Genomic DNA, 24,280 nt, shown 5'->3' with positions numbered 1-24,280 from the left:
GCCCTGCTCACGCTGTCTCTCTCTCTCTCAGAAATAAATAAAACATTTAAAAAACAAACAAAAACCTCTGTAAACATTTCTCACCATATATAAGAACTAACCAAAAGTGGATTACAGAAAAAAATGTAAAACCTAAACTTATAAAATTCCTATAGAAGAAAGTATAGAAAAAATGTTGGTGACTTTTGGTGAGACAAAAGCTACTTTGATACAACACCAAAAGCACCATTTATTAAAAAATTGATGCAGTGGATATCATTACAATTTAAAATTCTGCTTAAAAATTTTTTTTACTTATTTGAGAGAAACAGAGTGTGAGCAGGGGAGGGGCAGAGAGAGAGGGAGAGAGAGAATCCCAAGTAGCCTCCTCCATGTCAGCACAGAGTCCAACACAGGGCTCAAACTCATGAACCATGAGATCATCACCTGAGCCAAAATTAAGAGTCAGATGCTTAACTACTTAAGCCACCCAGGTGTCCCTAAAATTCTGCTTTTTAAAAGACCCTGCTAAGGGAATTAAAAGGCAAGCTATAGAGTGAGAAAAAATATTTGACAATTGTACATCTGATAAATATCTCCAGTCTAGAATAAAGAAAGAACACTCAAGACTCAGTAATAAGAAAATAAACCACTTAATAAAAAGGGATAAAAGATATGAACATATATTTCACCAAAGAAAGGACATACATGAAGGATGCTCAACATCATTAGTTATCAGAGAAGTGCAATTTAAAACCACAAGTAGAGGCCCCTACACACTTATTAGAATGACTAAAATTTTAAAGACTGAGGTATTGGATCTTGCATTACTACACACCTATTATAATAAGTGATTTTTTTCCACAGAAATTGGTTTATTGCTTTTTGGAACAAAATAAGATGCTTTCATAACTTTTGTTAGTGAAGAAAAACTGTCAAAACTTGAAAACGTTTCTGAAACAATGTTTTGTCAACTGATGGAAGTAGGCATTTCAACAGAGAAAACTTCCCACTTGGAACTGTGTGGAGCCCAAACTGTTGGGTTAGTCGAGCAAACGCGCAGAAACCTACTGAGTGTTGGGCCTGACCTCCTGGCCCTGACACCTGTGCGGCTCCTCTCATGCCTCTCATGCCAGCACCCACTCACGCCTCTTCCTCGCCTCCCTGCGCCTCACCATCCTGTATGGGATCCTGTTCAGGTATGTTTCCTTGTAAGGTGCTATCTGTGGGGCAGGCAGGAGGCCAAACTACTTTTGCGGCAACACAGGCCAGGGTCAGCTGATGAGAGCCAGGGGCCCAGCGCTGCCACTTCAGCCTTCAGTCTGGCTGTGGGGTCGGCTTGCCTTGAATAGGCCAAGTAGGAGCTCCCAGCAACTACAGACAGGTGTCTGAAGCAGGAAAACAAGGCTGCCAGCTCCCGGCAGCCCCGACAACGATCCTCAAGGACTGATGATGGCCTCCAGCCCTGGCTGAGGAGAAAAGGGACCCCTCACAGCCCCATAGGAGAGAGGCCCTTCTAATAACTAATATTAAAAAGCTTAATCAAATCAAGTATTGTCAAGGGTACAGAACTATAATGTTCATGCACTGTTGCTGATGGAGTGTAAAAGGGTACAACATTTTGAAAAACGTAAAATGTTTACATACACCTACAATGTCCTAGAGGTTTATCCTAGAGAAATGAAATCTTATATTCATACTTGTGACTTACATGTAAATGTTGTAGCAGCTTTATTTGTAATCGCCCAAAACTGGAAACAACCAACAGTCAGTAAGGTAAATGAATTGTATATCCATACAGGAAATACACACACACACACACACACACACACACACACACACCAGATGCATGTCCAGATAATTATGCTGAGTGGAAGAAACTATACAAAAAAGAGTACATACTCTATGATTCCATTCTAATAAAATTCTGGAAAATGTAAACAAATCTATAGTGACAGGAAGCAAATCAGTGGTTGCCTTAAGACGTGATAGGGCAGCGGCACCTGAGTGGCTCAGTCAGGTAAGTGTCAGACTTTGGCTCAGGTCATGATCCTTTGGCTCCTGAGTCCCAGCCCCTCATGGGACTCTGTGCTGACAGCTCAGAGCTTGGATCCTGCTTCAGATTCCGGGTCTCCCTCTCTCTCTGCCCCTTCCCTGCTCACACACTGTTTCTCTCTCTCTCTCTCTCTCTCTCTCTCTCTCAAATATAAATATAGACATCACAAAAATAAAAAAAAAAAAAACAACAGGATAGGACAGTAGGAAACGAAGGAATGGAGGGAGGAACTACAAAATGGTCCAAGAGGAAACTTTTGACGATGATGGATATGTTCATGCCAAGTTAATATCTTGGTGATGGCTTCACAGGTGTATACATAAAATGTATACAGTTTATTGTATGTCAATGATACCTCAGTAGAGCTGTTAAATTGGATTTAACAAGACAAATAATAGCTTGGGTATTTTTAATTTTTTTCCAGTTTTATTGAAATACAATTGAGATATAATGCTTGTATATTAAAGAAATACTCTTTTTAAAAAAATCTTAAATAAGCTCTATGTCTAATGTGGGACTTAAACTCATGACCGCAAGATCAAGAGTCACATGCTCTACTGACTGAGCCGGCTAGGTGCTCCAAGAAATATTCTTTTAAAGGATTTTAAAGTGATCAGAGAAGGGAATTTCTGAAAGTAAGGTAAGAAAATGCACTTTATAAAATAGATAGATATAAATGTTTATTGTTATTTATTCTTTATTATAGAATTTATGATTTTTGTACTTTTTATTATATTGCTAGTCCACCAAGAAAAAACCCAGTTGCGAACGTTAATAATTAGGTGTATAATAATTTCATCTTTTATATTTTCCTTTTAGTTATATCAAAATCATAGCTTTACACATTTAAACATTTTTGTTGTGGGACATCTGGGTGGCTTAGTCAGTTGAGCAACCAACTCTTGATCAGCACAGGTCATGATCCCAGAGTCATGGGATCAAGCCCTGCATTGGACTCTGCACTGAGCACAGAGCCTGTTTAAGATTCTCTCTCTCAGGGCTCATGGGTGGCTCAGTTGGTTGGGTGTCTGACTCTGTCGGGGGACGTGATCTCACATAGGGCTCTCTGCTGTCAGCACAGAGCCCACTTCAGATCCTCTATTCCCCTCTCTATCTGCCCCTCCCTCCCTCACACACACTGTCTCTCTTACTTACTCAAAAATAAATATTAAAAACAAAGTTAAAAAAAAAGAGATTCTCTCTCTCTCTCCCTTGCCCCTTCCCCCCATTCACATGGTCTCTCTCTCTCTCTTTCTCTGTTGAAAAAGATAATAAATGAAGTACACTGAGATAAAAATAAGGGACTATTTTTCTGGCATATATTTGAGTATAAATTCTTACAGACGATATAATATATTAGCTCTCTAAAAAAATCTGCTTTAAAATTTCATTTAAAATTAGGAGCCAGGGAAAAGCACCATGTGTTATTTGGCTTCTAATCAGAATTTTTATTGTAATAAGCCTATTATTTCTTCTTCAATGAAAATTTTTATTTACATCTTCTCTCTACAAACAAAATGTTAGCAAGCGTTGATTGGAGGCAAGCGAGGGATAGCAGGAGGGAACCTGAATAAACTCCTCTCCTGCTGACTTTACTATTTTCAAAAGGCAAATGAGGAAATGTGGAATTTAGTTAGTGGATAGTTAATAGTTTTTTAAAAGCTTAGTTTCATTGTAAAAACATTGACAAGGGCTATTGACATTAATTTACTTGAATAGATGGAAACATAGTGAAACTTTTATTCCAGAATGTTATAAACAATAAATTTCATGAATATTTATTGCAAAATCTACCAAATTATAATTCTTTACAGTGCATTGTTCACCTAAAATTTCACTGTCATAAAGTCATAGAACAGACAGAGTCTGAAACGCCTGGTATAAATATTTACTAAATGAATTAGCATCAGGGGAGGTTTCCCCACTATCTGTCTCCCTCTGATCCCACCAGGGCTTTCCCTTCTATACCACCACCACCCACAGGGACCATAGACGATTAAAGACCTCATCTTCCAATAGGGGAAGAAGCCTCCTACTGCTCTGTTAAAAAAAAAAAAATGCTCATACAGTGCCTTAAATTGTATCCTCAACAAAGTCTCATGGCAGACCTAGGTGTTCTGAGGAAGTGGCAAGAGGCTTGGAAGAGATTAGGTCTACAGGCATCTATTTTAGTCTTTTATCTTTGTTTTGGCACTGATTTTATGTTTCCATCCTTTCAGGACCCTAATATTTTATTCTTAAGAGACTTAGCTGAAGTCTTAATAATAGTAAAACTTGCATTGATTTCTGCAATAACAATTTTAATTTTTCCAGAGGCAATGAAGACAATACCATTGGTGGGGAGCAAGAATTCCTGTCCCCTTCAAAGATTTTTCTAGCTGAACTTAGAATCCAGCCGACATGGCTTAGATTAAACAGCATATACATATGGGGAATCCACACAGATGTGGAAATTCCAAAGACAGTCAGGCAAAATGAGGTATACATGTTGTCCTGAGTTAAAGAGAAGAGGGGAGGGAGTGGGACTTCAGAAGAAGGATATGTACTTCACAGGACAATAAGAAGAGTAGATTTTGGTGATTAGAGGTTTGCCATGCCATACAGAGGGGTCACTAAGGTAGAATTTATCTTTGCTAATAACTCTTTTTCTGTTTGTTTGCTTTTTTAATAACTCTTTTTCTGGAAAAGACACCTAATTTAGATGCTTCTATATAGTTAAAGAAGGGGCAAAAGTTTCTTTTTAGACTATTAGGTTTTGATTGCTTTCAGCTCAGAATAATCTTCATACCAAAGTGTCCATCTTGAGGCAAGCCTGCTCTTGGTGCCTACCCTGTCAACTAGAAAATAAGTTGAAAAGTTCAGGAAAGAAAGAAAAGTACAATGAAAGAATGGGTAAGTTAGAGAATCACAAATTTTTAGTGTTGGGAAATACTGTAAAATAGTGGTCCCTAACAACTGCTCAGTGGGCCAATGCAGAAGAGCAAAAAGGTTTTCACCAACCTTTGGTTGATGAGAGACAGATGGAAAGGAATAAAAGGAGAGGAATATAAAAAGGAGTCACATTATTTACAAGGTTTCTTTTTGAGGTCATCAAAATTGGACTGTGGTGATTTTTGAGCAAATTTGTAAATACACTATCATATACCTAACATGGGTATGTTTTGTGATATGTGTATTATAGTTCAATAAAGATGTTGTATTGGTTTTAAAATCTGAAACCATAAACCCCATAAGTTACTGTCTACATAAATATGACTTTACTATTCTGCTGTCTTCACTAACAAAGCTTTATTATTCCTTTGTCTTTACTGACATGACTTATTTTTTCAGGAAACACTTATCCAAAAAGACAAAAGTTATAATTTTTTAAGTGGCTCTATTGAGATGTAATTTACATACCATAAAATGCTCTTATGATGGGGCTACAATGCAATGGCAGTCATATTTATAGACTTGTACCAAAATCACTACAACCTAATTTTAGGATACTTTGATCACTCAAATAAGGAAAACTTGTGCCCATTAGAGATCAATCCCCAATAACTCTGACAACTCCAGGCAATCACTAATCACTTTCTGTCTCTATAGATTGGCCTATTCTGGACATTTCATATAAATGGAATCCTACAATATATGATCTTTTGTATCTTATTTCTTTCACTGAATATAATCCCCTTGAAACTCATCCACATTATAGCATGTATCAGCACTTCATTCCTTTTAATTGCTAAATAGTACTATTTGGGTAGATACACTAAGTTTCGTTTATCCATTCAACAGTAGATATTTCTACTTTTTGACAATTATAATACTGCTCTGAACATTTGTGTACAAGTTTCTATGTGAGCACTCATACTTCATTTCTTAAAGTTTATTTATTTATCCTGAGAGAGAGAGCAAGCAAGCAGGGAAAGGGCATAGAGAGAGAATCCCAAGCAGCCTCCAAGGTATCAGTACAGAGCCTGATGTGGAACTCGAACTCACAAACCATGAGATCATTACCTGAGCCGAAACCAAGAGTTGGACACTTAACTGACTGAGCCACCCAGGTGCCTCCATACTTCATTTTTATTATGGAGATTCCTAGGAGTAATATTGTTGGATCATATGCTAACTCTGTTTAACCCTGTAAGAAACTGCCAAAGTGTTTTCCAAAGAGGCTACACCGTTTTGCATTCTTAGGAGCAATGCATAAGGGCTCTTATTACTGAACCCCAAGTTCAGCTGCTTGTCCCTGAACACCCAATACTGCAGATACAAGTGTTGGTTGGAAAGGAAAGTTTGCTTTTTTCAGGACACCAGAAACCTGGGAAGATGGCACACTAATGTCCAAAGACCATCTCCAAAGTTTCAGATCAAGTAGGGAGTTTTAAGGGGGAGGCACAGGGAAGTAGTGACGGTCCACAGGCAGGGGAAGCGGTGGTATAGCAGCTAATTATTCTCAATATGACCTCAAGCAGACTTGCTGGCATTAAGGATGGCTACTTTTTAGCATGGTCAGTCTTGATCTTAAAGGAACCTCTGGTTTCTTGTTTCCCAGAGTCAGTGTTCTGTTGAAATCTCAAAGAATTTATCATTAGTCAAGCTATAAACTGGAGGCCACAGGTCAGTGAGCTAGAGATATGTAGCCTTTAGGCTGCCTGGGACACAGTTATAAATCCCCATTATCATTCTTTCATTCTGTTTCTATGGAATATGGACAATGGTCTGTCTTCCATAGCTACTTCAAGCTGAATCAGGGTGTAAAAGGGATTTTGGAATGGAAAGTCCTGACATGGTGTAGGATGGAAGTCTTGGTCCCTTGTTTTAAGTGAGAGGGGGTGGGTATCAGAAGCAGTTCTTTATCTAAAAGTCTGGACACGTTTTTGCATGATCTAGTGACTGTTTTGCCCCTAACTATATTCCAGTAAGTATCAGTTATTCCCTCTAAAATAGATCTGATACTAGAGGGATCCAAAAAAAAAATAGGCCAGTAAACCAATTAACCCTTTTGAAGCAGAGGGGTGTGATGTTGTAAGGTCTCTTGTAGTCAAGGGGCCTGCTGTCTAATTCTGTCTATACTAGTTTCAATCTACTTGTAGGTGTTATTGTAAGTACAGTGAGAGTTGACTACTACACATACACCTCCTTGTTCTGCTAAAAATAGTTTAAAGCTATTCTGTTGTCTAGTATCACATTACCCAAGGAGTCCAAAGATTTTTGCAGGATGGCAAGAGAGTTATCTGTTTTGTTAGCACTAAGAATTAACATTTTAGACACATTTTCTAACATGTGTTCATGAGTTGCAACTCCCCACCAGGGGAGCAGAGTATACCCAAAGAAATATTCATCTCCACCTGTTATTTCCCCAGGGAGGTCCCCAGTGGCTCAGTTTGAATAATCTGAAAGAGTTAGTCCAGTGGGCCATTTTAGACTTACTGTGGACTAAGAAGGGAATGAAGAGAAATGCTAACAAGCATATGCTTCCCATTGTCCAACTGTTCAATCATAAGTCCATGGGGTCCTCTTATTGCTCACAGCTGAAAACATATCCAGAGGGCATGCAGACAGTACCTGCCCCTGTCCAAAGATTTATAGAGGTATTTTTAGGTATAATACGAGTTAAATTTCTGAACCAGGAGTTTGTCTGGGGGAGCTGACTTCTTCTTCCGGACTTGGCAGGCAGTTAATTTTCCCACAGGTCAGTGAATTAGAGATATGTAGTTTTTAGGTTGTTCAGGGCACAGTCACATTCTGTTTTCTCCACATCTTTGCCAGCACTAGTTATTTCCTGTTTTGTTTGCTTGTTTTATTACTTTTCTAGTGGCTATATTTCTTGTAATATCTTTTGTTGTTTTTGATTGGCACTTCCTTATGTTTAATGACACTGAGCATTCTTTCATGTGCTTAGTGATTTGTGTATTTTTTTTTTGGAGAACTGTTCATTCAGATGTTTTGCCCATCTTTTAATTGGGTTGTCGTATTATTGAGCTGTAAGTTCTTACTATATTATGAATATAAGTTTCTTGTAAAGTATATGATTTGCAAATGTTTTCTTCAAGCCTGTGGGTTTGTCTTTTACTTTCGTTAGTGATATTCTTTGAACTGCAAACGTTTTTTAAAATGGTGAAGTTCAGGGGCACCTGGGTGGCTCAGTCAATTAAGCTCTGACTTCAGCTCAGGTCATGATCTTACAGTTTGTAAATTTGAGCTCAGTGCGGGACACTGTGCTGATACCTCAGAACCTGGAGCCTGCTTCAGATTCGGTCTCCCTCTCTCTCTGCCCCTCCCCTATTCATCCTGGCTCTCTTTCTCTCAAAAATAAAATAAACATTAAAAAAAAATTTTTAATGGTGTAGTTCAGTTTATGAAATTTTTCTTTTATCATTTGTGCTTTGGTATTGAGTCTCAGAAATAATTACCTAATCCAGATAGTTTTATAAATTTCAATTTTCAATTATTCGTTGCTAGCATATAAAAATATAGCTCATTTTTGTGTATTGATTGTATATCCAAAAATCTGTTAAACTCATGTAAAGCTCTAGTTGCTTATTTGTAGTTTCTTTTAGAATTTTACATAGACAATCAAGTTATCTGCAAATAAAGAATGCCATTTATTTATTTATTTGTAAAGCCTTTGTTGCTAACATTAGTTTTTGTGTTTTTAGTCACTTGCTCATATGAATCTAACACCTGACTGTAATTTACCTGTGATTTGACTAAAGCATACGATCTTACTGACTCACGGGTTTGTATACATTATCCTTTGAGAGATGCTCAACATTCCTTGGCACCAGTTTCTTGTAGTGAATCAAGGAAACTCAAGGTTTCCTGGGTAACTGAACTCAGTCATGGGGTGAATATTTAGATGGTAAACAACATAATAGGCCAGACAGCCGTCAATCTAAAATCCCCATCATATCATCTCTATAATAGAAATGGATTTTTCTATCTTGCTGAAATAATAATTAGGGTGCTTTCATTGGAACTAGCTTTTGTTACCAATTATTTATAGGAACACACTTTAAAGAGCTCTGAGGAGCAGATAATGTATATTTGGAGGTTGTCTCACTGCCACAGATTTTACCAATGAGACACACTACTTCTCCTTTTTGCTTTCAATTGATCTAAGCATCTCATTACTACAGATACCCTTTCCTGTGCCAGAGATGGCAAAATGTTACCACACTATTTGACAACTCCTGGAAGTATGTTGGTAGAGGATGGATCATCAAGTCATCTTCAATGACCACTTGGTACGGGATTTGCACTACAAAAGCATACTGGCCACTACCTTGGTAAAAGGAGGCCAGACATCAGTCAGGGCTCATTTTAGATATTAATGCCCCCCTTAGAAAGAGAAATCTTTAGCTAACTTCATTAAATGAGCAGAAAACTTGAGCTTGATTTGAGATCCAAATGCTTTCTACTTAGGGAATTCTGGACTGCTTTCTTTTCCCCACAATTCTCTTGAAAACATGTTTTACAAAAGGCCTAGAAAGTTGGGACAATTTTACATGCTATGGTTTAGAGGATAGGTGATGTCTAAGGCCTTTTACCAAATATACATCCTACAATTTTGCAGATAAGAAAGCAACTTTCCCATAAAAGCCAAACTATACTATCGCTGATTGTTTTAGGTTAATGTCAGCTTTTTTATAGCTGCTCATATCTCTCATGAATTAAAATACTGTGTGTGTTGGGATGAGCACTGGGTGTTAAATAGAAACCAACTTGACAATAAGCTATATTTAAAAAAATACTGTGTGAATTAAAATACTGTGATGGCTAAAGAACAGTCTTTGTATCCAAATGAGCTGTATTTTAATACCAGTTCTGTCTACTGTGGCCTTGGGCAAATTACTTAATTGCGTTAAAACTTAGTTTCATTACCTATTCTGTTAGTCAGGATTAGGTAAATCAACTTTTGAATAGTTTTAGCACAGTGTTTGGATTGTGGAAAGTATTGAATAAATGTTAGTTACCTTTTTCCTTTCCTATCTTATCCCTTTCATTACTTAATCTCGTTAGTAATGAAGAATGAGAAATCTGATTACACATTATAATCATTGTCCACCTACTGAGGTTTAATATCTATTACTATACAACACCAAAAAAGATGTGAACTGCTTCTTGAGATACCAGACTTATAAACCCAAATTATTGAAAAAAGAAGGAGGGTTATATACCAAAAACATCATATCTGATTACCCACAAATTCTCACTATCCTTTTGAGCAACAGTTAGTGTTTATCAAAACTAATCCATTCGCTCTAACAAGGATAAACTTTTCCAGTTAGCTGTCAAGGTGGAAAGCAGAGAGCAAGTCACTGAGGAATTTATCACAGGCTCTAAGGGAAGAGGTACAGAGTAAGGTGAAGATCCACTTGGCAGGCGAGTCTAGGTGGTTCTAGGTAGACCACCAGCCTAAAGAAACTGAGCCTGGAATGCTTTATGCCACTGAGAGAAGGAAGATTATGTTGTCTATATGTTGTGCCCATTTTGCCTAATCATAATTACCTTTAAAATGTCCTCTCCTTTAAAGGTTATAGCAAACCTGTGAGGTAGTTACTATGATTTACATTTAATAAACCAACAGTAATGCTCAGAGGATTGGTTCCTTTATATGCAGCTTGTAATGGTGCTAGTATTTAAACTCCAGCCTGTCTAGATCTAAAGGCCATGTTCAGAACACTGTACCATTGGTCTCCTTGAAGAATTTTCCCGAAACAACAGCCATAAAGGCCTAAGCTAGGCTTTAAGCAACTGTCTGCTTTCTTAATGGCAATTCTGTGCGCTGGACGTTGAAATTTTCTTCCACCCCCACCAAAATATGCAGGTGAGAATCGGGCTCATTATAACTGACTCACATTATCAACTCCCTTGAGAAGTCCTTCCCCTCAAGTATTCTGGGAGGGATTAAAAAAATCAAAGTACACAATATAAACTGCAAACAGTTTTGATTGCCAGCAATTGTATCCAAGAATTTTTAAGATTCAGTTCAAACATGTTGTTCATTACTTGATTTACTCTGGGTGGCATTACCAGTGTGTGTGCCTGCATGTGGAATTACTCTTAACTGGAAAAAGGCTCTGATTTCTATGTAAACACTTCAGCCCAAAAGACAGCAATTAAGAAAAGCAATCCAGACAACCATTTGAAACACCAACATGGAAAGGAGGAATGTTAACATAAACACATCATAACTTTGACCCATATAAAAAACCATGTCTCATATTAGCTGCAAGCAAACTTTGAGCCCTTCTTGCTAAAATCATGCAGTTACCCAGCAGGAATGGTATCATTCCAAATCACTGTTGTTAATAAACCTACTTATTATCCAAACAACCCTGAAACAAGAAACCTGAAATTGCTGTTTTGGGTGGTGCTTCCTGCTGCCAGGAGGTGGTGTGTTTGACTTAAAAGACAGCAAACCACAGTTAGATTAAAAATTTAGATCAAAACATTTATGTGACTGAGACATTGAGGGAAAGAATTCTGTTTGGTAGCAAACAGCCTACTTGTCCTAAAATACATTCTGATTCAAGTTCAAAAATTGATTTAAAAAGACTGGTCAGGCAAACTAATATATGGAGTATTTTAGTTACACAGTGAAAACTCCACAATGAAATTTATTAGGCACTAATGATAGCATAGTAGATGCTTAACAAATACTTATTGATCATAAAGTCATACAATAATAATTGCCATATACTGATTTTGTACAGTGTTCTCATTATGACTTGTACACAGAGGTGATCAATTAAATGGGCTAATTTGTTTTGCAAATAAGTATATTCTATAGTATATGAAAGTTACTGAGGATCATAGAGGAAAGCCTACGCAACAGACAAGAAATATGGGCACAGAGAGGGTAATAACAAAAAAGTCCATTAAAGAAGAAAGTGAAAGCAACAAATCTGAGGTAAATATGGAACATCAGGAATAGTTAAAATACAGAGTTGGTTGGGGAAAAGATAATTATTTCTACTTCATGCTTTCAAATGTCTGTCATAGTTAGAGAAATAGAATTTTGGGAGTAGTCTCATGGTAGCCTATATTTTTCAGAAGGACTAATTGTGATATATTTTAAACTGTGCTGGCTGATAGCCACTAGCCACACGTGGCTAATGAACACTTGAAATATGGCTAGTACAATTGAGATGTGATATAAGTATAAAATGTAGAGTTGATCCTTGAACATTGCAGGGGTTGGGGCAGTGACCTCTCGCTTTCCCCAACCGCAGCCAAAAGTCCACGTATTACTTTCTTTTTTTAGGTAGGCTTCATGCCCAGCACAGAGCCCAACATGGGGCTTGAACTCGTGACCTTGAGCTCAAGACCTGAGCTACAATCAAGAGTCAGACACTTAACTGACCAAGCCAACCAGGCTCCCCAAAAATCCACATGTAACTTTTGACTCCCCAAAACTTAACTACTAATAACCTACTGTTGACCAGAAGCCTTACTGATAACATATACAGTTAACACATTTTGTATATTATATACTGTATTCTTACAATAAAGTAAGCTAGAAAAAAATGTTAAGAAAATCTTCAGGAAGAGAAAAGACATTGGAGTACTATACCGTATTTATTGAAAAAAATCCACATGTAAATGGACCTGCACAGTTCAAACCCATGTTGTTCAGAGGTCAACTACCTGTCTACCAATTTTGAACACTTAGCACAAAAAAAAGAAAGTAAAATATCTCATTAATAATTTATTCTATTGATTACATATTAAAATGAAAATATTTTAAATATAATAGATTAAATAAAATACATTATTTCTTTTTTAAAATTTGTTTAATGTTTTTTTATTTATTTTTGAGAGTGAAAGAGAGAGAGCATAAGCAGGGGAGGGTCAGAGAGAGGGGGAGACACAGGATCAGAAGCAGGTTCCAGGCTCTGAGCTGTCCACACAGAGCCCGACGCGGGGCTCAAACCCACGACTGGTGAGATCATGATGTGCGCCGAAGTTATGACATGAGCTTAACCGACTGAGCCACCCAGGTACCCCTTACATTATTTCAATTAATATCATCTGCTTCTTTTGTTGTTTTTGTTGTTTTCAAGTATGGTTACTAGAAAATTAAAAACTCTACTTGTGGCTAACATTGTATCAGGCAGTGATGTTCCAAAGACTTGCTAAGGAGAGACTAAATGGAACGTAGTCTAGAGTTCGTTGCTCCTCTAGCATAATCTCCAAAAGAAGTTTCTTTTTGTAAAGCAGTATGTTGACATTAGAGTTAAGTCTATAATGACATAATACAAGATGTTGAAGAAAGAGGGGTGAAATCAAGACCGGGAAACTTAAAAGTGATCTCCTTTTTGCATGTTTGCTTACTTCCTCACCTTCCAACTGCCCCAGCGCTCTCCCTGCCTTCCTCTTCGCCCTAACCCAACATACCCATGCTCCGTTTCTAGGCTAGGTATCCTATTATGAGAACCAGAGTAGACTTTTAGTTAGACTCTTTGAATGGTCCCTTCTAGAAGTACACTTCTCATTGTATGACTCTGTTAGGGCTCTGAGCAGCAGGAAACTTAAAGTTTCATTCCAAGGTCTCAAGGATGGTCTCTATTCAGGGGAGCAGATAGGTGAGATTACCTAGGGTAAGGGCACAATATTGATAGGGATCGATAAACAGCACTTTAAGGGCAGAAAGCTAGACATTTATCCTCAAAGTGAACAGACATCCAGGGATCTATTAGGGAATAAGAAGGGAAACCAGAATGTGCCAAAAGTATGGGTCAAGTGTTTACTTCAAGTGTAGGTAGGAGATGAGAATCAGGAAAATATGATTCAGGGTGCCTGGGTGGCTCAGTCAATTAAGCGTCCCAACTTTGGGTCAGGTCATGATCTCACAGTTTGTGGGTTTGAACTCTGCATTGGGCTCTGTGCTGGCAGCTCAGAACCTGGAGCCTGCTTCAGATTCTGTGTCTTCTTCTCTCTGTGCCACTCTCCTGCTTACTCTGTCTCTCTCTGCCTCTCAAAAATAAACATAAAAGAGAGAGAGAGAGAGAGAGAAAAGAAAATCTGACTTAATTGAAAGGCAGAAAGGGTAACCAGAAACCCAGTGTGGCTAACTCAGGAGAGGAATGGTTTGCTGTAAAGGACAATACAGACCAGTAATTTGTATTGATTCTTGGTGAGTGCTAATGTAAGAATGATTGCTTGCCATTTTGCAGGGCCTGGTTTATCAGCATTACTGTAGAGCAGAATATTATTAGTTTTTTAGTTAACTAATACTATTCTTCATTTTCATGTGTACGTCTTTGAGGCAATGGTTTGGGGTAAAGCAATAAAGCTTTTTGAAGACTCTTGGTAACACAGATGTACCTAACTTATATAATCACCTCCCTCCTAATGGGCAGTTCTTTCCAATTAGGAGTGCATATTTATTTCTATAGGAGAATCCCAAAGTTAAGAAAATTTGGTCAAAGAGTTAATTTTCAAAAGAGTTGTTGTAGTGCATTAACCCAGTAGATGGGAATGCATATTTACCACCACATCCTCCAGGGACTGGATGTTATGACTTGTTTTAATTTTTGCCAGTCCAAAAGAGGAAAACTCGTTTTTGGTTGTTTGGTAGTAAGGTTGAGTATTTTTTTGTTTATTGTCTTTTCTTATTTCCTCTCCAATGAATTACTTGGTTACTTCTTTTGCCCATTGTTAGAACTCTTTGAAAAAAACAAATTATAAAAATTATTTACATTAGGGTTGTTAACCTTACATGCATTATAAATATTATCACAGTCTTTCATTTATCTCTTGAGGTTTTATGGTGAATCTTGCCAACTAAATACTTTGAACTGTAACATAGTCATGTGCATTTGAGAGGAAAGATTTTTCCTCAACCCTCTTATGTTCACAACTTGGAGTCCTGCAAGTTCTGGCAAAGGCAGACTAATAGGAGGAAAGGTATTAAATTTTTGTTTTTAATTTTACATGCACAGGGGTTCCACGGGGAAAAAAAGGTCAAAACCTAAAGTGACTAGGCTTGAGAGCTTATATACTGTTTTAACAAAGGGCAGTAAGTTTTGAAATGACTAGACAAAGGAAGAGGAATGTGGGCTTCTAGGAGTGGCAAATTGTGGGGAGGTAAATGTATGGGGGAAATTAATGGTAGATAATAGTTATTTAGTAAGGCTTTTAGCTAATTTATTTATTTTTAATTTTTAAAAAATACTTATTTTTGAGAGAGAGACAGAACGTGAGCAGAGGAGGGGCAGAGAGAGCAGGAGACACAGAATCCAAAGCAGGCTGCAGACTCAGAGCCTGATACAGAGCTTGAATGCACAAACCATGAGATCATGACCTGAGCCAAAGTTGGCCACTTAACCAGCTGAGCCACCCAGGCGCCCCTAGTAAGGCTTTTAAATGCAGACTCATCAATGCCATCTTCAGTGCTAAGGGATGTTCTTCTTTTGATACAGGAAAGAAGAGGGGAACATCTTAAAGGGAAACTTATGCCCTGCGTTTGTTAGATGGCAGAAGGCAGAAAATTCTTCCCATGTTTGCTTCTCATTTACCTTCAGTTCAAAATAATCTTTATGTCAAAGTGGCACATTTTGGCATGGCATAATCATCTTTCATTTTATGGCTTCTAAGTTTCCTTCCTTCTTTAGGACATCTTTTAAACCTAAAGTCACAGTTATTCTTCCAACTTTTCTCCCAATACATTTTTGTTATATATTTTGTATTTCAACCTATAATTTTTGTAGAATTTATCACCAAGGTAGAGGTCTAACTTTTTATCTTCCAGATAGATAGCCTGTTATTGCCATTTCTTGTTAATTTATCAGTAAAAATATTCCTTGCCTTTAAACTGAAATGCTACCTTTATATTCACATTCTTTTTTTTATTAATTTTTTAGTGTTTTATTTGTTTCTGAGGGTGAGAGAGACAGCGTGAGCAGAGGAGGGCCACAGAGAGAGGGAGACACAGAATCTGAAGCAGGCTCCGGGCTCTGAGCTAGCTGTCAGCACAGAGCCTGACACAGGGTTCGAACCCACGAACTGTGAGATCATGACCTGAGCTGAAGTTGGACACTTAACCGACTGAGTCACCCAGGCACCTCTATATTCACATTCTATGTATAGATGAATTTTTCTGGATTCTCTATGTATTTATCTTTTTTATACTGATTATTTTTTTCACTACTACTCCTTGATCAAAGTAGCTTTGTGTTAGGTTTCACTACCTGGTAAGACACACTGCCTACTCCCAGCCTCTGCTACTCTTCTTTTTCTAAACTATTCTTTTTTATCTAAAATTTTATTTATTTTTTTATGGGTTCTTTTAAACTTATTTTTGAGAGTCAGAGAAAGACAGCATGGGCAGCAGAGGGTCAGAGAGAGAGATACAGAATCCGAAGACAGGCTTCAGGCTCTGAGCTAGCTGTCAGCATAGAGAGCCTGACGTGGGGCTCAAACCCATGAACTGTGAGATCATGACCTGAGCCGAAGTCGGATGCTTAAGCGACTGAGCCACCCAGACGCCCCTAAAATTTTTTTTTAATGTTTGTTTAGTTTTGAGAGGGAGAGAGAGAGAGAGAGAGAGAGAGAGAGAGAGAATACAAGCAGGGGAGGAAGAGAGAGAGAGGGAGACAAAGAATCCAAAACAGGCTCCAGGCTCTGAGCTGTCAGCAGAGAGCCTGATGTCGAGCCCTTGAACCAGACACAAGATCATGACCTGAGCTAAGGCTGGATGCTCAACCGATTGAGCCACCCAGGCTCCCCTTTTTCTAAACTATTCTTAAATATTCATCTTTCATTTGCAAATATTTAAATCACTTATGGTCTCCAATTTTTTTACATATTCTATACTTTAAAAAATTATTTCTAGGCATTTTATTGTTCTTGTCGGTCATGTTGCTTGTGATAAGAACCTTTCACAGTAACCTCTAGGAGCTCTTCTGTCAAAGCACTTTGTATTGGCTCTTGTGTGTGACCCGATGACCATTGGTCCCAAAAGTGTTTTTGCCTCATTTTCTGTGGCATATGAAGTAAATAGGAGGAAAGCAGGGAAGAGAGAAGGTTGTATTAGGTGTAATTCAAATTTTCTAAGGATTCGGCCCTCAGCTAGTTCAGATTACTGAGGGACTACCAGAAACTAAATAAGACTCTGGTGCTTTTTTTTCCCCTCCAGTTTTTCAGCTTTTAGTAAGTGGAATACTTATATCAATGTATCTTACTTAATTTAAAAAATTTATTAGCTATCTGAATGCCCAATTTGACGGCCAGATTAATTAGTATAAGTATATCCTGCAGTGAATATTTTCTTTAAAATGTTTTTAAGTCTGAGGTTACTCGGGCTCCTTGATTTAGTCACTGAGTATTTAATGTAGATCTTCTGTGATAATAAAATGCTGTAGGAGTACTTGAATACTTATTTTATCCAAATTCACCTATACTTATACTAAAGTCGGGAGGGGAAGGAGTAACAGTTTAACAAATGCAAGCAAACCTGATATTCCACTCAATAAACACCAGCCCTAGACAATGTATACAATTAAGCCTGGGGGAAAAATGTCAGTGACTCTAAGGGACCCTCCATTGCAGATGAGAAATTAATATCATTGGTCTGACTGATGGCAGGGCAGCTGCTGCTGCTGCTAATTTTGTCAACATCTTGACAAAGAAATTGAAGAATTTATTGAGAGTCCAAAAAGAAGAACTGAGTAAGGAAAACTCAGATGACAAACATTGAAATAAAACATTAAAACAAAGCAAAACTTGCCTACACAGTTGTATTAAGAGATTATATTTTTTATTGTATTTTGGGGGCTTTTCAAGGGCAATTGAGTACTTAACTCTCCTAAGAAATAGGAAAATATATGACATAGTTTCTGCCTTCAAAGAACTTGAAGGAGCAATATATTTATTTAATAGGGCCACGTTAGAAATATGCTGACATTAAATAATACAACAAATTATAGATGACAAAATGTGTGGTCAAACCATTACCATATAATTAATTGTTGAATGAGTGTATGGATTAATGGACACAGGCTATTCAAACATTTTACTTTTATACATTTATTAACCTGATTCTGTATTTAGAATATATTCAATTTCTGACAGTCTTCATTTAAAAAAAACAATTAAAATTCCAATAGTAAAACATGTTATAATTTTAAAAATTCAACTGGTTATAAAGCAAAAGGTAAAAAAAGTCTCTTCACATCCCCATTCACCATCTGACTCACAGAGATAACTTTTTAGTTTACTATCCATCCGGAAATTTTGTATGCCAGGCACATTCACATATTTTAAAAGAAGAATACTATGTATATAGCCCTTCTACAGCTGATTTTTTTCATTATTTCATTTGAGTATTTACTGATCTACGTTCTTTTTAGTGCCTTCACAATCTGTCAGTGTATCAGATTCTAAAGTATCATAGCTTTATTTAAATATACCCCTTACTTATAGACACTTGTTATTTCCTATTCTCCACTGTTAAAAATAGTACGCCAGTTAATGGGTTTACACTCCCTTCTGTCAGATTATCTGTAAAATAAATTTGTAGAAATCTAATCTTTCAAATGGACGTTTTGGCTGAGGGTGTTCTGTCTTGGCTTGGTTTGGAATGATCTGTTTACGTAAATCAATACTATTAGATATGAGGTTGATCTGGTGGCAACGTCACATTCAGAATTTAGTTTCCTTTTGAGGATTGGGGCTAATATATGTTCAGTCTTCCTTTTCCTTTCTTATAGCTCCCACATATAACCCTTCAGAAGCTGTCCTTGGTAAAGAAAAATGACACTATTGTTCCAAGAATCTCACAGGACAACAACGTAATAATCATGTAAAACAGTCTCACCAGAGGCGAAGAAAATACTTGTCGCCTTCTAACACCTATCCTCAAGTATTTTATTTGGAACCAGGAACTAGTCCGATAACTAATTTTTAATTTTTGGCTCGATTAAGTGTGACTGGTGCACTTGGCTTTTTGTCTTCCTCAAACAGGGGAGGAAAAGAGGTTAAATGTCCTACTGTGCCAGGATCGAGAAGGACCAGAGAAAGCAGGATTGTGTAGGATTTGCTTTTTCCTCTTGGCTGTAGCTGTTGTTTACGGGAGGGTGATGGGAGGGGTAAAAACGTCAGTGCTTTCATTCTCTCCAGTCCTTGAAGGACGCGTCTCTGTCCATTTGAGAAACAAGAGTATCCCCTCAAGAAACACCGGGCAGAAACACCAACTCCTCGTCTGGACATTTCTGTGAACGCACGTAAGGAATCGGACAAAAGACCCTGAAGCGAAGGTAGCACAACAGAGACACCACGCCACCAGAGACAAGCCCGGGGCGCCTCTTCCCTCCCCACAATGTACCGCGTTGCCGCGGGCCCCGCCCCGCGGGGGGCGGAGCTTAACTCTATTTCCGGATTGCAGGCGGAAGTGGGCGAATTTGAATCTGGTGGGCCGTTGGATGGGGCTGCTCGAGGTAGGCTTTGCGGCTCTGCGAAATAAGGGAAAGCTGACACGACCGCTCTGGATCTTCTGCCCAGCGCACCTTGGTGAGTGAATGAGGAAAGAGAGGAAACGGTGTATTCCAGGGGAAGAATTCGGACCGTCGGATGGGGCAGGGGTCGAGAGGCGGGACAATGTAGCGGAAATCGGAGGGCCTTTGGGAGTGTTGGGTGGTGGGGCCGGGCGTGGAGACTCTGGGAAGTGGAGGTGCTGGGAAGCGTCTCGCGGGCCAGCGCTCACAGGCCAGCTTTGAGTTTTGAGGATTCCGATGCTCCCCGCCCCTGAGATTAAGTCTTGTTGAATCTCTGACTTTCTGGTAAACACAGTTTAGTATTTCCGCCAATTGGACTCGAATGGTGAAGCTACAACAGTAGTTAAATCTAATTGCGAAAGCGTTACCACAGGTAAAAGAATCTTCCTTTATTAAAGATGGAAGGTTAGGGGCAGGTTTAGAATGAGGTGCTCTACGTGGCTTGCGTTTCTCAGAGGGATATTCGGAGTAGTCTTTCTCAATGTGGACTGCAGGGAAGTGACAGTCTTTGAAATGCCCGGTGGGGATTTAAACTGAAATCTGAGTATCCTTTGTATTTAAAACCCGGATATTTTTTCTTGGCAGTGGCATTTTTCGTTTACCGCAAAAATCCGAGACTCTTGCTCATTTAAACTGACTCTGGTAACAGCGGTAATTACAAAGGTCTTAGTTTGCTAACAATAGGAATAAGGTCTAGTTAGCTCTACCTCTTCACCTCCTTCATTCATTGGCCATCTGGGTTATTGTGGCGTCAGTATGGAAACGCTCTACAAATGTTTCCAGTATTGGGCTTTCTTTGTTTTGTTTTGTTTTGTTGTTATTGTTGTATTATTAGTGATGAACTACCTCAAATATCAAACTTTTAAACCGCACAGCATAGCTGTGCCTTCTGGAATGGTTTGAATGTATACCCTACGTCTAAAGTATGAATTAGTTTAAATGTAGAGAGATTTTATATTATTGAAGACTGTCAGGCTAATTTTGTGTTGCTTTGTAGGAACTGATATTTTATGTTTCTTTTATGGTACCATACCACAAAAATGTATAAATATCTTTTAAAAAGTAGACATTACTTCATCCATTACTTGCTACTCCTACGCTCCCATTCTACTAGTGAACGTTTCACTATTAACCAGGAAAAATAGATTTCAGTGTTGAGTAGTTATGATTGTTGAAATTTAGACATTTGTGTGAGACTTGAGCAAAGACTTGAGCTGTATTTTCCTAAGAATTGCAGACAGCTTTTCTCATTCTTTATAGAAGGTATGGGTAAATAGTAGTTTGGAAAAAAAAAATTAGTCTCTACATTTTAATCTGTTCCTTGTCCTTACCTGGACTTTTTTTTTTAAATTGAGTTTTTGCTGTCTCTACCTAAACCATTAGTGGATTTCAAATTTTATTGTGTACACATTACCTTGAAGGGTTTGTTAAAATCTGATTCCTACCCTTCAAATCTCATATATTGTGATCCAGTTAAGTCTGGAGGATGGCGTTGAGGAATCTGTAAATTTAATTGGAAAGTTAGAACATTTGACAAAGGTTTGAAGGGCCCTGACTTGATCTTTTCTAGAGAGGCATACTGGTTAAGGGCATGGAACTTGAGCCAGATTGCCTCAGTTTGAATTCCCATCTCTACCACTTGGTAGCTGTATGACCCAAATACCTTGTAGGATTATTGTGAGAGTCAAATGACTCAACACATACAAAAATCTTAGAATAGTGTGTGGTACATAGTAAATGATACATGTATCTCCTAATGAGTTACTAAGCATGTACAAACCACATTACATACATTTTCTCAATCTTCACATATAACACATATAACACTGTACTGTTTTCAGATAAGAAAACTGGAGGCTCAGAGGAGTTCAGTTCTCACACAACTACCAAAATATTTGTACCAGGTTCAGAAACTAGATTTAATAGATTTAATTAGATTATGCCTCTTTTTTAATATTATTATTATTGTTTTCATGTTTATTTTTGACTGAGAGCAAGAGGGAGACAGAGTCGCAGGGTAGCAGGGAGAGGCACATATAGAAACTGAAGCAGGCTCCAGACTCCTGGCTGTCAGCACAGGTCCTGGTGTGGGGCTTGAATGCATGGACGCAGATCCTGTGAGATCTTGACCAGAGCCAAAGTTGGAGGCTTAACCGACTGAACCACTCAGAGGCCCCATTATTATTCTTATTTTAAATAATGCATCCTGCTTCTCTCTGCAGTCAATCCTTCCAAATATTGCTTCTTATAAATCTTTGATGGCTCTTTGTCTACCACATATAATTCAGATTTCTCAGCTTTTTCTTTTTCTTTTTTACAAAGCCCTTGTCAGTCTGCTTACAACCTTTGTTGGCAAGCATTAACTTCATAATTTTCTGCCACTCTTTTCCAAGCTGTGATATTCTATTCATACTACCACCGTTGCCCAGATCTATTTGCAGTTGTTTTTAATGTATACTTAGCCATCAACTTTTTTATGTTCCTTTAAGATTTTACCCACTGGATTTCAAATAATTTGCTGGACTTCTCCATAGAGAGTGCTTCTTCCTCAGTACAATTTAGTTGTAAACATTACACCAGACTGAGAGGTCTTGTCCTCTTTGTCTTTATATCTGCAGTTTCTTGGTTCAGAACAGTGAGTGTCCTTGTACTGTGAAACTGTGTATGTTCAATGAGTGCTTATTTTCTTTTAACAATTTAACACATTGTGTCATGTCAGTGCTTGAAAAGTTTTGAAATTTTTTCTGAGGTGATAGTGTGTAACTCTGGGTAGTTGAGTAGAGATTTTAGTGATAAGCATATGGTTTGTATATTTCACAAATATGGAAAAATAAGTATAGAAATTGTAGGCTCAGAAGACATTTCAAGTGGGAAAAAATTAAGAGCAGTATGTGCTACCGTTCACGGAAGTCCAGATGCTTTGTACATATTTTCTGATTTAATCCTTATAGCCATTTCTTTATTTTCTCCATATCAAGATGAAGAAACTAGGCACCAAAAGATTTCATAACTTAAAACATTTTTGTTTTGCATTTAATTTCCTCCTGGTGGGATTTTGTTAGTAAGAATAATATTTGTTAAGTGTAATTAGATCATTGTAATAGAGATGTAGTATCATTTGTACATACATGAATATTCATTTCTATATTCAATTCTAACTTAAAATATTGGGGAGTTAAAGAGCAAAATTTGCCTTTCCTTTTGAATTTGAATAGCTGTTACTTCATCTCTTTGCCCATCTTTTCTTTTAGAAGCTGTCCCATAATATAAGGACATCATTCTAAAGACCATTGGGTAGGGTTTGATATAAGGAGTTTATGATCCTAATACAGATTCCCATTCCACACACCTTCTCCAGCCAAAGTAGTACCAGGTGTTTGATTCAGAGCTGAATATCCAGTGCATGCTAGACCATTCATATTAATCTTGAATTTTTGAGTTGGGATGCCAAAAGCTCTTAGAGCCAAGCCAAAAAGGTCTTTATATTGCTGAAATCACAGTAGAATCATGAATATGAAAAATGTGGCATCTGGAGCCAATAAACAGTGGGGGAGAGGAACCTGTTTTCCAGAGACTGTTGTAAAAGTCAGTATAAACTTATAACTTTATTCCATTTCCTCTTTTTGTTAAGACTGTATTTTTTTAGAGCAGCTTTAGGTTCATAACAAATTGAGGGGAAGATAATAGTATTTCCCGTGTATCCCCTTCCCCCCTCATATTCTCTTCCCATTATGTACATACCCCACTAGAGTGATACATTTGTTAAAATTGTTGAACCTACACTGACACATGATAAACGCTCAAAATTCATAGTTGAAATTACAGTTAATTCTTGACTTTGTGCATTGTTTGGATTTGAGCAAATGTATAATGACAGCTTTCCATCATTATGGTATCATACAGAGTATTTAAAAAAATTTTTTTAATGTTTTATTTATTTCTAAAAGAGAGAGAGAGACAGCGTGAGCAGGGGAGGGTCAGAGAGAGAGGGAGTCACAGACTCTGAAACAGGCTCCAGGCTCTGAGCTGGCAGTCAGCACAGAGCCCGACGTGGGGCTTGAACCCGCGAACTGCGAGATCATGACCTAAGCGAAAGTCGGACACTTAACCGACTAAGCCACCCAGGCGCCCCTCATACAGAGTATTTTCACTGTTCTAAAGATATGCCCCATCTGCTTTTTCCCAGCCACTGATCTTTTTACTGTCTTCAGATTTCTCCCTTTTCCAGAACATCATATAATTGGAATCATACAGTATGTAGCCTTTTCAGATTGGTTTCTTTCACTTTGTAATATGTATTTAAGTTTTCTCCATGTCTTTTCATGGCTTGATAGCTCATTTCTTTTTAGCACTGAATAATAATCCATTGTCTGGATGATTCATAGTATATCTATCCATTCACTTACTGAAGGACATCTTAGTTGTTTCTGAGGTTTGGCAATTGTGAATAAAGATGCTGTAAACATCCATGTGAACATTTTGTTGTGGACTCAAGTTTTGACTTCCTTTGGGTAAAAACCAGGGAACATGATTGCATAGCTGAGGTACATTCTTCTTGGTTGTAGTATATAATTTTTTATTTATTTATTTATTTATTTTATTTATTTTTTATTTATTTATAGGAGAGAGAGAGAGAGAGACAGCGCAAGCAGGGGAGGGTCAGAGAGAGGGAGTCACAGACTGAAACAGGCTCCAGGCTCTGAGCTGGCAGTCAGCACAGAGCCTGACGCGGGGCTCGAACCCACGAACCGTGAGA

At 37.9% G+C, this 24,280-nt stretch overlaps 1 protein-coding gene and 1 non-coding gene across 5 annotated transcripts in view; one reads left to right on the top strand and one right to left on the bottom strand.

The window, feature by feature from the left end:
* Window positions 1–1,361: 1,361 nt before the first annotated feature.
* LOC120241804 lies at window positions 1,362–1,492 on the bottom strand. The gene has a single exon (XR_005530956.1).
* A 17,703-nt stretch (window positions 1,493–19,195) lies between these two features.
* G2E3 (G2/M-phase specific E3 ubiquitin protein ligase) overlaps window positions 19,196–24,280 on the top strand; it is a 62,041-nt gene continuing 56,956 nt past the window's right edge. Inside the window, exons 1-2 of one of the 4 annotated variants that reach the window (XM_039247144.1) lie at window positions 19,196–19,287; window positions 19,416–19,540. The gene's annotated coding sequence lies outside the window, so the exon portion shown is untranslated. Of the gene's footprint in view, window positions 19,541–19,681; window positions 19,898–24,280 lie in introns of those variants that run through there. The other 3 variants (XM_039247146.1, XM_039247145.1, XM_039247147.1) reach the window with 3 other exon arrangements.

Source organism: Hyaena hyaena, unplaced genomic scaffold (genome assembly GCF_003009895.1).
Source record: "Hyaena hyaena isolate Hyena2069 unplaced genomic scaffold, ASM300989v1 scaffold_291, whole genome shotgun sequence".
Classification (NCBI taxonomy): Eukaryota; Metazoa; Chordata; class Mammalia; order Carnivora; family Hyaenidae; genus Hyaena; species Hyaena hyaena.
This window is presented reverse-complemented; position numbering and strand designations above follow the sequence as displayed.